The sequence below is a fragment of the Rhipicephalus microplus genome, chromosome 3 (genome assembly GCF_043290135.1).
Source record: "Rhipicephalus microplus isolate Deutch F79 chromosome 3, USDA_Rmic, whole genome shotgun sequence".
In the NCBI taxonomy this organism is placed as follows: Eukaryota; Metazoa; Arthropoda; class Arachnida; order Ixodida; family Ixodidae; genus Rhipicephalus; species Rhipicephalus microplus.
In genome coordinates, this window is record NC_134702.1 from 14,798,964 (window position 1) to 14,813,278 (window position 14,315).

Consider the following 14,315-nt stretch of genomic DNA (forward strand, 5'->3'; position numbering starts at 1 on the left):
GGAGCCCTCCACTTCAGCGTCTCTCATAATCGTATGGTGGTTTTGGGATATTAAACCTCAACAGTTATTATTACCCTAATTCTTGATAGGCTATCTTTCGAAAGGGTGCCGACGTAGTGAACACTTACTGACATGATTTGGCCGCAAATAACTCACACACCAAGTAAAGAAACACTCAACGACAAGCACAAGCGACACTTCCAACTAAAGTAGACCGGGTGCAAATCCAGACTTAAGTAACAACATACAGACATGCGCAGTCTTCACACAGCCTTACGCTATCCAGGTATCGCACAATCTATTCTCCGATAAGTACAACGTCACCGATGGTTTGTTGATACAACTTTCACCAAAGCATGTCAGTAAGCAAGTACCAACTAGGCCAACAATCAGTATAGTGAACACTCAGTCTTGCCTTAAATGAGCAGTGATTGATTGATTGATTGATTGATTGATTGATTGATTTGTGGGGTTTAACATCCCAAAACCACCATATGATTATGAGAGACGCCGTAGTGGAGGGCTCCGGAAATTTCGACCACCTGGGGTTTTTAACGTGCGCCCAAATCTGAGCACACGGGCCTACAACATTTCCGCCTCCATCGGAAATGCAGCCGCCGCAGCCGGGAATCAAATGAGCAGTGATGCAGTTGTTTACGGATTTTTTTGGTTCTACTGTAAACACATATGCGTACGCGTTGATGCAAACGCATTCTAAATTTCATGGCGTTAGCGATCATGTTACAATATCGTCATCATCATCAACCTAATTACGCCAACTGCAGCGTAAATACATCTCTCATGATCCGCCAATCAACACGGTCTTGTGCTTTCCTCTGCCACGTTATACCTGCGAACTTTTTCAATATCATCGGCCCACCTAACTTTCTGCCTTCCCCTCGTGTGTTTTCCTTATCTGGGAATCTAGTCAGTTACCGACCAGCGGTCATCCCGCCTACGTGTCTGGCCCATGTCCATTTGTTTTTCTTGATTTCAACTACCATATTCTCCACCCCCGGTTTGTTCCCTGACACACTCTGCTCTCTTCTTATGATATTGGTGGTATTTTATCAGCAGTGACATGAAAGCACTCTTCGCGCTTGTCTTCTTCAAATAGTCAAATAATATAGCAACCACGTCACGTTACTGCCAATATGTGTTTCTGGTAGAATTTAAAATACAGGGCGTTTGAGCGGCTATCATTAAGATACATTGATCGCACAATGCACCTAACGTCCGGCGTCCCCCAAGGTGCCTGTCTCTCCCCGCTCCTTTTTCTAATATACATAAATGACTTACCCACCAATGTGCTAACCAAATTAAGACTTTTTGCCGATGACTGCGTTTTATACTCTCCAATCTGTACACCAGACGACAGCATTAAACTTCAACATGATTTAAATTTAATTGTAACTTGGTGTGATAAGTCACTAATGCCGTTAAACCTAACTAAGTGTAAAATTATGTCATTCACCCGCAAAAAGAGCCCAGAAAAATTTACCTATAGCATAAAGTCTGTTCCCATTAGCCCTACCCTATCATACAAATACCTCGGAGTGCATCTGTCATCGTCGCTATCCTGGTCAACCCATATTCAAATAATCTGTTCAGAAGCTTCACGCACTCTCGGATACCTGCGCCGCAACCTAAAATTAGCCTCACCAGACATTAAAAAATTAGCTTATGAAACGTACGTCCGACCGAAACTAGAATATGCTTGCTCAATTTGGCAACCCTCACAAACATATCTAACTAACGATTTAGAAAGGATTCAGAACCGCGCTGCCCGTTTTATTTACTCCCAATACTCTAACGATATCAGCGTTACTGCACTAAAAGAATCATTGAAACTGCCGTCCCTCGAATCTCGTCGTATCATTTGTCGATTGTGTCTGATGCATGCTTTCTATTATCACCCTCAATCACGGCACGTCCTCCTTCAACCATCACACAGAACTTCATCCCGCATAAACCACAGTCACCCTATCGCACCAATAAATGGACACACTTCTGCAATGATTACTTCCTTCTTTCCCAATGGGATAACACTGTGGAATAAACTACCTGATAATATAGTCACGTGTAATAACCGCCAAATTTTCCGCAGTAAGCTAAAATGTCACATGTCGCAATCTAACTGAATGTGCTGTTTTCCCTGCCAATGTTTAAATACTTTTTTTTAACTAATGTATAAACTGTCGTCACTTTTCTCTGGAAGCTTACCTTTGTACCATTACTTTTTTATTTGCATTTGGTAATATTGGCGTTTTACTTTGCATATTGTACTTTTTTTTTCATTGTTCTTTGAATGTTTACGTTTTGGAACCCTTCGAGTTTTGTTGAGTTGTTCGACATACCTTGTACGCCGCCCCCCCTTATGTAATGCCTCCGGGCCTTTAAGGTGGAATAAATGAAATGAAATGAACATGTTTCAATAGCCTGTACGCATGCCCTTGTGCGTTTCGGAACTTACTCCGACTATAATTTAAACTGTATTAATAATCCGAGTACACTAACTCCTGTAGTCAGAAACGCTCCTCGACTCGGCTTTCACCCTTCACTTGACAGAGGTGAGCACTGCGCCGTTGTTCGGCTGAATATGATGCTGCGCTACTCAAGAATCGCAGCAGAATATCGCTGATACGCAGTGGCTTGCCGTGCCTCGGCGCTCCCATCGGCTTCCTCAAGTGAAGGTGAAGCGTTGAATGAAGGGAGGTTCTAGAATATGGGGGTAAACCTCACACGTTTTAGAAGGCGTTGTTTCATGGCATAGCTGTGTCGGCGTGCAAGCGTGTCTCATTAGTCAGTTACAAGTCCCACTTGTAATACATGCGCGCTATGTTATGGCTATATTATCATCAGTTTCGGTGCCTGCCAGCGACATGTCATGTTTTCGTCCACTTTTCTTCAGTTCACTTTACAATTACTATTAATTACACCCCCCTATACTTTCCTTGGCGTCATTCTGTGAGTTCTCATTACTATTTGATCTAACGGAAAAAAAAAAGGCGAGCCCTTAAATTTCCACTTTTTTCATTCATCCGAAGAATAAACAGTTTTACTTCTGCTCTCGTGTAAGTCTTGCAGAGAAACAACACAACATAACATTAAAACGCAATATAACACTGTGCCGTGCAGCGCCTCTAACCTGACCTTCAACGTCACTGATTTATATGTAATAAATGAGCTTGCCGGCCCTGCAGCCTGCTTTGTTCCTGAGAGCTTTTCTCTTCATGTTGGTTGACTGGGCCACCTTTCATCGGTGTACGGTGTACGCAGGCGTTCCATGCATGTTCGTACACTTTGCCGCGACGCGTTTACTGACGCAGAGCGGCGCTGTCGAGGAGTAGCGGAGCGGTCCTACAGTGTTCCGAGCCTAGAGCCGTTAGATGGTGCATACTGCGGTCGCCCCTCTTCCCTGCTCAACTTTCCCCACTTTCCACCCCAATTCCGTTCTTGTGGCGACTGGTGACCAAGCAGAGCGGTCGATGCCTGCTTTTACACGGTGTGCCTCCCCTTTCCGTGTGCCGACCTTCTCCCCGATTTCACCTTGTCTGGCAGTGCCCTGCGGCGCGGCCCCGCTGCTGTGCCCCGTTAATTTGGCCGCCGTTTTAATCAGATTTAATTAAAGGACGCCGACAGGGGCGCTACGGCAGCCACCGCTCGCGAGGCAGCCCAACCTCGAGACTCGCACCTGAACTACGCGAACCGCGGGACAGCAGCCGCTTCATTTCTTGCTACTTCTTTTGTTTCACACGTGAACTTGGCGCGTTGCTGCGTTTCCCGAACGCGCGAGTGTGTGGCGTGCGCCGTGTCGTAACTTTTTATAGCGCGCGTCGTTACATCAGTTCTTCGCGCGCGGTTTCTTGCTCTTAGTTTGCCAGTCGACCACGTTTTCATTATATTTCCTTCGCGTCATAATGGGCGGCCGTTTCACGCTTCGGCGACGGCGTCCCTTGCAAAGCTTCGGGCGTTAGTCGGGACCGGTGTTCGCTAAGCTGAGGCCGTTGTGGCCACCTATGGTGTACATCGTACAGGCGACTGGTGCTTGCGCTCTTTAGTGAACGACGAATAAAAAACAGAAGTCAGACGAAAAGAAAAGAGTCAAGGCTAAACGTTTACGAAGTTGATGGCGCTCTTGTCCTCAGCCGTCGACTAAAGCACGTTCTCGAGACGGCGCTCAGCTTAGGCGGGTCCATTACCAGGCGAAGCTCGAAAGCGAGCGTACATAGCTCACCGAAAACAACCGCAGTGGCTGGAACAAGGAACCGAGAGAAAGCCAGGATTGCAGCTGCCACGAGCGCTGTCGAGCGGGCACACGTAAAAGCCGCCGTGGTAGCTCAGTGGTAGAGCATCGAACGCTTTATTCGAAGGTCGCAGGTTCGGTTCCTGCCCATGGCAAGCTATCTTTGAGGCACTGCGCCGTGCTCCCAACTGGGCTGCAGAAATTAGGTGTCTTTCTCCTCTTCTAACCACTACCACCACCACCCGTCAGGCTTTTTTTTTTTCGTCACTGAGGTCGCTGCCACGTTTACTGTTGCTGAGACCATCGTATACGAATGAGTAAAACAGCGTGTGTTGTTACCCAATACAACCAGGTAGACCTCGCCTACAGTTCCAACAGCATCAAATCGCAGTGATTGACGCACAAGTCACTAGTCCGGGTCGAGTTCTGGGATTGATCGTAAAGGGATGGGCAGTAAGTTTCGAGCTAGGTGTTTTGAAAAGAAAGCGTGGGTCGTGCAAAGAAAAAATCTAATTCAAGGTGACTTTGACTTCGAAACATGGTTGCAACCTTTCCATTATTTCTCGACGTGTTATCAGATATGTACAGAAAGTAAAACACACAACGGACCAGATAACGACAACGTGAACTGCTTACACCTTTTCAAAGTGTCGCCAAGAAGTATTCTGACATAGTCAACAAGTTTCTAACAGTGGCCAAAAGAGTGGCAAAAAGATCCCGAAAATATGCTCCAAGTTCTTTTTTTTAATGGTTGAGTTATTTTCTTTGTTGGATAGCTTAGTGAGCAAAGTGATATTTGCTTCGTTACTTTTGTTGCCACAGGGACATCTTACCCCCCCCCCCCCCCCTCTCTCTCTCTCTCTCTTGTTTTCTTTCTTGCCGTAGGCCTCTCAAAAGTTTTCGTGAGCTGATTAGTTTATCCGCAACGTCAACTACGCGTTCGAGTGGTTCGCTGTCGTCGCCAAGCAGCCACGAACTGTGGCGGTATTTTGGCGGTTATGGCAAAAGTACCACTGCATATAGCACTATAGACACGCCTACAAGCTAGGTACGAACTTCGCGTGTCCTATCAAAAAAAAAAGGGGGGGGGGCACCGATTTGAAACTATAGTGATGGACTTCATAGAATGTATTAGGATAAGACAGAAATCGCGTTAACGAGCTCACTTCCTTTACCGCTGCGGCATTGTCACCCGCGTCCTAGAAGACAGCTTGACTTAGAGTGAAGAAGAGGAGGAGGCAGAAGAAGAAGAATGAATGAAATAAGAATGAAATGATGCGCAAGACGGCCTCTTTAGGCACAGGAAAACGAGGCATTTTCGACGTACTTAGAACTTTAGTCAAAGAATACCGCTATTTGTCTTCCTTATCTCCCCCCATACTACAGATCTAAACCTTCGCAGTTTAACGGCTGGCTTAAAGTCCTCTCAAAACCAGAAACGGGTACGGAGAAAAAAAAACCGTTATACTCTCGAATAACGGTTACTGTAGAATATATAAACACACACACATCGTGGGGCTAATTTAGACAGCCTTTCAACGGGAGAAATGATTAGAGAGAGAGAGAAGGGAGGAACTTAGGGGAAGAAAGAAAGTAATAAGCGATGGAGGGACCAATTTTCCGTTAGCCAGTAGCAACTGAGACCAGAGGAGGAAACGAAGAAGAAGAAAAAGAGGAAGATAGAGAAATGAGTGAGGTCAGCGGTGCGAAAGTGCGACGAGAAGGGAGACGGAGCCAAGGTTCCGACAGCACTGCTGGTGCGGCGATTAAGGTTAATAAAAAGAGAAAGGAGGTGGGTGGCAACCGGGTCATCAGCGGGAGGGGACGGAAGTGAGCGAGGCGGCCAGCAGCACCGATAACGGCTGCCGGCGGTGGTGCGCACGGTGAGCTCCAGCGGTTCGATCGTGCCGGCAGCTGGACAGAAGATCGCCACGTCTCCTAACGGTGGTAGCGCAACCAGATATGTCACTCGAAATTTGATCGTCTAGAAGAGGGGAGAAAAAAGAGGAAACCGGGAAGACGTCAGTGGAGGCAGCGACGGGAGAACGGGGACGAGGCTATAACTGCCGAGACACGGTGCGGGTCACTGCCTGGTGTCCGCACTATTGCGCATGCGCAAAAGACCGCATTGACCGTACCGGTACGCTAAGAGTTTCGTGGGAACGCAGTGTGCTCCTTTTGTACGGATGAAACCGCATTGCATCGGCACAACATCGCTCTTGCTGGCGACACCACTCTTCTCTGGCTGCACTGCAACTGAGCTACTCACGGTTGAGGTTGCGCAGTGCTACGACGGTGGCAGCACCGCACTCCGCATCAAGTGTGCAGTGAAGCGACGCCTCAGGGTCATGTTCGAACGTTGACGATCATAATTGGTCTGGTTATTTTTACTCTCGCACCCACATTTAGAGCAGGCATGCACAACCTTGACACCGGTTATCTCTCGTTAATGGCAAGCGTAGGGGCTGCGGATTTGGTTACGGCACAATTGATGCCCAGCGAACACTCGTGGCCAGCATGCGGTAAGGACAGGCCGAGCATTATCGTGGTCTTACGTTCCAACCGATCCGCAGCCCCCCACCAAGGATGGCTGTACCCTGTAAGTGAAGAACAGAACACAATATTGAGACGGGTTGTTTTGAACGGAAGAGAAAAAGCAGGCGGGTGCGGAGGCAGGCGGAAGGAGGGGGGTGCAGCGAGCCTGTCCGAGTTCGCGTATTGATCAATGTGGGGTATGTGAAGGCAAAAAAACCTTAGATGCCTTATCAAACGCGAAAATTGACAGGCGTCCCGCGTCGGTGTTCTTCTTCGGTTGCGTCAACACGGGTGATGCAATAATCACGCGATGAAGTCACCTTGCAACGTATCATGATGTGACAGACCACCAAGATCTGTGACGTCTTCACACGACATCCTTGCTTGGTCAAAGACGAACCGATCCCGGAGGCAGTGCAAAACAGTCTGACGTGCTTCCAATTTTGGAGGCTACTTCAAAAAATCATGTTAGATTAAAAAAGCTTTCGGTGTGTGGCAGGTCAGGATCGACACATTCACTAAGAACAAAAAAAAAAAAAAGGATGGCTGTCACCTTCGAGCGAGTCGTTTTATCGCGATTATTTTAGGATGAATGTTTTGGGTGAATATTGTGAGTATTTTTTGTCCCGGCGTACGCGAACTAGGGCGATTACCAGCAGCTTCGAGATGACGTTCCTAACCACCTGGGAATTCGGTTCAAAGTGCGACGATTCTTAAGAGTGCGCCATTTAAACAGGATGTCACGCGCAAACGCTTTCCCAGCCTCGACCATGCGCCACTGAATCATTTGCCAAGCGCTTCGCTCAGTTTCGAAACCGCCAAGTGTCGACGTCTCTTGTGAACTGCGGAAACTGTCGGGCATGTCGCCGCATTTATTTATCCTTTCCAGGAGTGCAGCACCAGAGCCACGTGGTGCTCCTCACGAGTGCGAAATCCCGCAAACAGGGCGCGACCTGGGTTACGCACAGTCAACGTTGTTCCTATAGCGGAGCGCCAGAAGCGCTAAAGGTATGGCGTGAAACACACCGGAGGAGCGCAGAACAAGAGTGCCGCGAAGCTAATCGGATTAGGCATGCCCGACGGAGGATTACAAGGGCAGCAGGCCCCCGAGCGCGGCGAAGACAGCGGTTTGGAAAGCCTCCGGGCCATAGCCGGTGAACCTTGGGTCACGAACCGGGCGCGCTTGAATTGCAACCGCGTATGTGCGTTGCGTCTGATAACGCAAACGCGTCGGGCTGCAGTCCGTGACTCGCTTGGCTGTTTGCTTATTGGCTCTGTCGGAGGGAACTGGAATGCTCGCTTAACACTCCGAACCGTTCGAAGGTGACAACTAAAAAATAATAATAAGTTGAAATAGTAAGTGCACTTGAAAGAGGCTTTCGTGTATGAGAGGGCGAGTTGGGATAGGAGGCCTCGCTAATTTTTTAACCAAATTGTTCTTTGAATGAGTAATCTTGAATCTGCTAGCGGACAGCTAATGGACATTCCCGCAAAACTCTATCAAATTTAAAACGACAGCTACGAACTGAACTGGCACGTGCTTTTTTTTATTCGGTGATTAAAAAATTATGGATATCGAGCATCTCAAACAACATAAATATTTTTGGCATGGTATAAAACTGGCTTTGCCACTTAACGTTTAAGTTGGCTTTGCCTCATTACAACAACGCCTAACAAAGAAGCAACTTTTCAAGTGGCATGGGAGCCGTACACAACTAGATAGTTTGCGGTAGCAACTATATAGTTACCGCAGCCATGCTCACGTGATTAGAGCGCCCGCTTTCAGTATAGAAGACACTACTTTCTTGGATGCGAGAAACAGGATGATTAGGACTAACATTATCTCGAGTTTATCAATATGCTGTTTATTGGCAGAATATCTTTACAATCCAAATGCCGCGTTGCGGACGAACAGCGAGAAAAAAAAATACATGACTGGTATTGAGAAAATCACATTTTGCCTTAGTTTTTAGCATAAGATGCTGCGGCGCCTTTTCTCAAGGCTTAGACGTCGGCTGAAGAGACTGTAGCGTCCTGTAGTGTGGCGCGCGCACGACCACAGAAAATAAATCGGTAAGCTCACAAGATATGACGCCATACATACACGCTGCACTAAATGTACAAAAAACAAAAAAACGCAGCTAGTGCCAGTAAACGATGAAAAAAAAAAAGGATTGCGCTGAAATAAGGGATACACGCAAAGGCTCTTAACCGCACGATCATTCTTCGGCAGAAATAATAACCCGTAGCTCCCGCTTCCTACATACAACGCTGTCGATTTCGGCGACGTTGATTATTTTTCACGTCCGCGGACGGACGTGAAAGAAGGCTGGCATAAATAAGTCATTTTTCAGGCGCGAATCTCAATGCGGCAGCTGAAAATGCCGTTCGTTTCTTATATACGCCCTCACGCAAGAAGTCGGCGTTATTCGACGGTGCTCCGCGTATATATATATCTCATCTTCGACGTCTGAGATTATGCTGCATCGGAAAGCATTCGTCCGAGATGCCTGTGGTGGGATCTTTCGACTCTGCGTTGCGGCAATCTATACTGGCGCGAATTCGGAGAAAGAGAAAACTGTCTGAGAACTAATTCGAGACGTAGATGTATTTCTTTCGTTCTACTTCTGTATCGTGTATACAACTGCGCGGCACAGAATCACGGCTTTCTCGAAAACAGCCACTCCAATCTCGTCAGCTTTTTTTCTTTTTCAGCGCAATGATTTATCTCGAAGGATTACTCCTATGCTCAAGGAAATGCGAGAACATCGTGTGAACGCAATTTTATATTCGGGGATGCGACGGGAAGAAAACTCGATTTTATACGCTCTAGCTCCGCAGTGCTGCTACACGGGGAATCGAAATCAAAAATTAAAAAAAAAAGAACAAGTGCGATTCGACACGGGATGCCAGACAACCACAAATCGCAGTCCGCCTTTCCTTTTTTTTTTTTCTGAATTTGCGAGTATAACAACCGCTGGGGCACGACGTTCGCTACCCGTTACTCAGAGCTGTCCCCATTGCCATGATGGGTAGCAACCGATTCCAACGCCAGAATTTCTATTCTCAACCTCTCTCTCGGACCAAAACCTTCTTCATTCTCTTTCACTCTCTTTCTTCTCGAAGAGCAAATCTTTGCGGAAAGCGCTTATACGCGTGCTATGACGTGTACCGTACAAGTATATATGTGTGTGCGAGCCTCCATTTGGCGTAGCCGCAATTCTAGGTTGTTCCGAGCCGACCCCCCCACCCACCTCCTCTCCACTTTTTCCGCTACCGAGCTTTGCTCCACACGCGCACTTGACGCGATCGCGTTAGCCCATCCTCAACTCCGAACGGAGAAGAAGAAAAAGAGCAGCGAGGAAAAAAACGGCGCTTGCGAAAGGCGAAAAAACGACGGAGCGAAGATGAACGACGAACACTCACAAAAAGCGCAAGTCCTCGGCGCACAACGGAGGTGAATAGCGAGCAAGGCGCGTGCGATATTGAAAAACGACGCGTCCGAACGGAGCGGCGTCTAGCGGGGGCCGCCTCAAAAGCCGAGCGGCTTGAGTGACGCAGGTTCGCAACGAGCCACTCGTGGCGGAACGGCGAAGAGAAAACGCGCTGTAGATGCGCCGAGACGGCGAACGAACAAGGCGTGCTGTGCTGCTCGACAGCCCATGCAGAAACGGGTCGGCCCGTGCGCACGCATTCCTCACTGTGCGCGCACTCGCAAGCATTGCGGCCTAGCGCGAAAAATAATAAGCGGCCCCATACGGGAGAGCAGCTACGTACGTTGTTCCGTGTGCTGAATGTGTTTTGGCCCATGGAAAGCTATAGCGAGAGAGAGATACGAATAGGGCCAAAAAACAAAACAAAAAAACACGTAATCACTCATAGAAGAGGTGAACGCCGATCCGGCCTTCGCCGAGATTGTGAGGCTAGCTTGCAACGCCCGAGAGAGCCTCTATACCCGTCATTTCGGCTTCCTTTTGTGTTAGTTTCTTCCTTCTTTTTCTTGGGGAACCGTGAGACTCGGAGCGCGTGCATCGATGATGATGCGGCAGAGTCTGCCGCATCTTTCTTCTTCTTCGTTCAGGGCGTTCATGCGGCCACGTGTCGTGTCATGCGCGACCAGCCTGCTGCATATATATATATATATATATATATATATATATATATATATATATATATATATATATATATATATATACAGCGCACCAACAACCCTGAGTGATCGGGCCAGGCACTGTAGCGGTGCCCACCGACCTAACACGGAGTCGCTTATTGGGCACTTCCTCTTTTTTTTTTCTATTCCTTGTGCCGACCACGCGAAAGTGGAAGAGAATGTAGCCAGCAGCGGAGGAGCCTCTCGTAGATAGTATACGCTCAGTTCGCGTCGATCGTGAAATCGATGAACGTTTTTCCGTGCACCATTTTGCTCGCAAACATCAACAACCACTTTCCCGGCAGCGGGAAGTCGCTGCTGCTCATTATAATTTGCTATGCTCGTAGGAATCGTTATAGGCGGCTGTGTCATGTCACGTGCAGTATACAACGGCCCTCTTTGTCATTCCATATTTTGTAACGCCATTTTTATTAAGCCTTGAGGCGTCATCTCTGCTGTTCTTTTGCGCTTTTTTTTTTCTCGCTGGGAGCTCAGTCGCGCAGCATCCCACGGCTGGTTTTGTATGAGACTGTTGAGGCTGGCTTCGAGAATGCGGTAGCAGCAGCTGAAAAGAGCTTCGATGAGTACTTATGTCTTTGAAACGTTCAGAGCTAGACCTCAACAGCGAAACACAAAATGCAGAAGCGGCATTATCGCAGACGCCGTTCTTTCTTTACTTCATCTTTCTGTAATTGTCATAACAAGGAGTGTCATGAAAATGACAAAAAAAGGAAGTAAGGAACAGCATCTTACTCATACAAATGTGGTATGCTATCCTATATAGTATACAAGAGAAAAATTAGCTTAACAAAACGCGGAAACAGCAACTAAAACGTCATGGTTCTAAGTGGTCGTCAACGCACTCAGGGCGTCGCAAGCTGTAAGTAGTTTCGGTTTCGGAAAAAAGAAGAAAAAAAAAACAGACTTCGAAAGTGACGAAAAGCAGACAAACCCAGCAAACACTTGAAAACATTTCCGTTCATTCACTCACGTCATCGCAAAAAACTCGTAAATTTCTTGCGAGAAACATGCCAATTACATTGGCTATAAAAGGCCGTAAGCACACGTTACTTACTGCAGCTCATGCCGTATAACTCAGTGACGTTAAAGAGCTTGGTGGCGGTCGGTTCTGTCTGCAGCGTCGTCCTTCAGCGTGTCTTGCGTACGAGCACTGCCCAAATAGACACCAGACACTGGTCGGTCGTCGGCAAAGAAACCATCCAGTCCAGCAACTTCTCTGTTTGTTAGTTCTCGGTTTATGCTTCCACTATTATTATTATTACTTGTTTTGTACACGCGTGGGCGTCTTGCGACAGACAGTTTCCGCAGCCCCTAGGCTCTTCGCTCGCAATTTCCGGTAGGAGGCGCCACTTAGACTACGGAAGGCGGCTGACAGCCGGGCTCATAATTCTTTCAGCATGATGATTTGATGGTTAGCTGAAAACTAGCTGGACGTATATTGGACCGTTGACTTGAGCGTTTTGCACAGGCTCAGAAGTCAGCGAGGGCAGCTGAAAACTAGCTGGACGTATATTGGACCGTTGACTTGAGCGTTTTGCACAGGCTCAGAAGTCAGCGAGGGCAACGATTTACCAAAGTTTCGACATCGCAGTGTGTGAGGGGAAAAATGTTACCTGAGCGAGGGAGGATGTGGATGAGCACCTGTAATTAAGGTTGAAGGGGATGCCAGTAGGACAAGTGGAATTTCTGGGAAGGTGCGGGCATCCTCCTCTGGGGGTGTGGGGGGGGGGGGGGGCGTTATGGGGAGACTGTGTGTATAAATCTGGACTCGCACACTGCATGCTATCCATCTTATAACGCTTGGCTTCGACAGCGATAATAATTCCGTAGCACCCCCTATTGTGTATGCAATAGCTTAATGATTTTTCTTCGTGCGACGCATTTCTTTCTTGGAATTACATTTCTCCTATTTATTGAGTGGTTCCGTCTATAGATGAACAGTGGGAGTTTGCGCTTGTTCTTTTACCATTCCCTGTGAACGTGCCCTTCCTTCAAGCAAGCTTTTACTTTCAACCGTGTTGCCCAACAGGAAGATCTGCTAGAACTTATCTTCATTATTTTACGCCAATGCTCCGCTGTTTTTTGGTAACAAGATATAAGCGCGTCTTGCTGACCTTCGTGTGGTTCTATCTTTTAGTGGCAATTTTATTAAAACGACAGCCTAAGGTGCCTCGTCAAACGCGAAAATTAACCAGTGTCCCACGTTGGTGGTGTCATCGAGAGTGACGCGTAAAAATCAACAACCCGTGATGACGTTAACACATGACGTCACAGATTGCTGGTATTTGTGACGTCATCTCAAGACGACATGGCGTGGTCAAAAGTGAGCTTATCACGGCGGCAATACAAAACTATAGGTTAGGTGTCTGCGATCTTTGAGGTGATGCCAAATCGCGTTAGTTGCGGAATGCTTTCGAAGGGTGGCGGAGCAAGTTCATTACACCGACTGAAAAGTAAAAGAAGATGGCTTTCACGTCCGAGTCGTCGTGAATGATTGTATGAGGTGCCCCGTGAGTTTCGTTGCGCCCACTACGAGCACGCCCGAAGGCACTTGTGCAGTTTTGACCGGGCGGATGTCAATACTTTGAGTAACCACGCAGCGGCCATTTCTTGCTTTGCGACAAGGAATTTAAACATTCCTCCCTTAACGTTAGGCTCGGACGAGCGAGAAAATAATGAATTTCTGCTCACTCATGCTCGCTGCTCCAGCAGTATCACCAGAGTTACATTGCCAATTATTTCGGCGAAGAGGTGATTGATTGATTGATTGATTGATTGATTGATTGATTGATTGATTGATTGATTGATTGATTGATTGATTGATTGATTGATTGATTGACTGATTGATTGACTGATTGATTGATTGATATGTGGGGTTTAACGTCCCAAAACCACTATATGATTATGAGAGACGCCGTAGTGGAGGGCTCCGGAAATTTAGACCACCTGGTGTTCTTTAACGTGCACCCAAATCTAAGCACACGGGCCTACAACATTTCCGCCTCCATCGGAAATGCAGCCGCCGCAGCCGGGATTTGAACCCGCGCCCTGCGGGTCAGCAGCCGAGTACTTTAGCCACTAGACCACCGCGGCGGGGCGGCGAAGAGGTAATCGACAAAACAAGAAAGCATCAGTGAACAACTAACTCCAGCCGAAGCAAAAACCTCTCTATGAGCACTAGACTACTTCAAGCCTCTGCACTACCTGCGTGACGTCACGGACCTGGCCCGACAAGATTAGCGTCGGTCGGTGCAGCTCGGCGTGGGGTTTTTTGTTTTTGTTTTTCCTTTCGCGTGTTGTAGTTTACGTGCGTGTGTTACGCATTATGTGACCCAGGTGTGACACTCAAGAAAGTTTAAAGAA

At 47.6% G+C, this 14,315-nt stretch overlaps 1 protein-coding gene and 1 non-coding gene across 2 annotated transcripts in view; one reads left to right on the forward strand and one right to left on the reverse strand.

Moving 5' to 3' along the window:
- Nucleotides 1-14,315, reverse strand: part of LOC119181739 (matrix metalloproteinase-2) — a 255,390-nt gene that overhangs the window by 140,177 nt on the left and 100,898 nt on the right. The gene's annotated exons all lie outside the window — the stretch shown is intronic.
- Nucleotides 4,330-4,401, forward strand: TRNAK-CUU (transfer RNA lysine (anticodon CUU)). Its single transcript has one exon. It is a non-coding gene; the product is annotated as a tRNA-Lys (tRNA).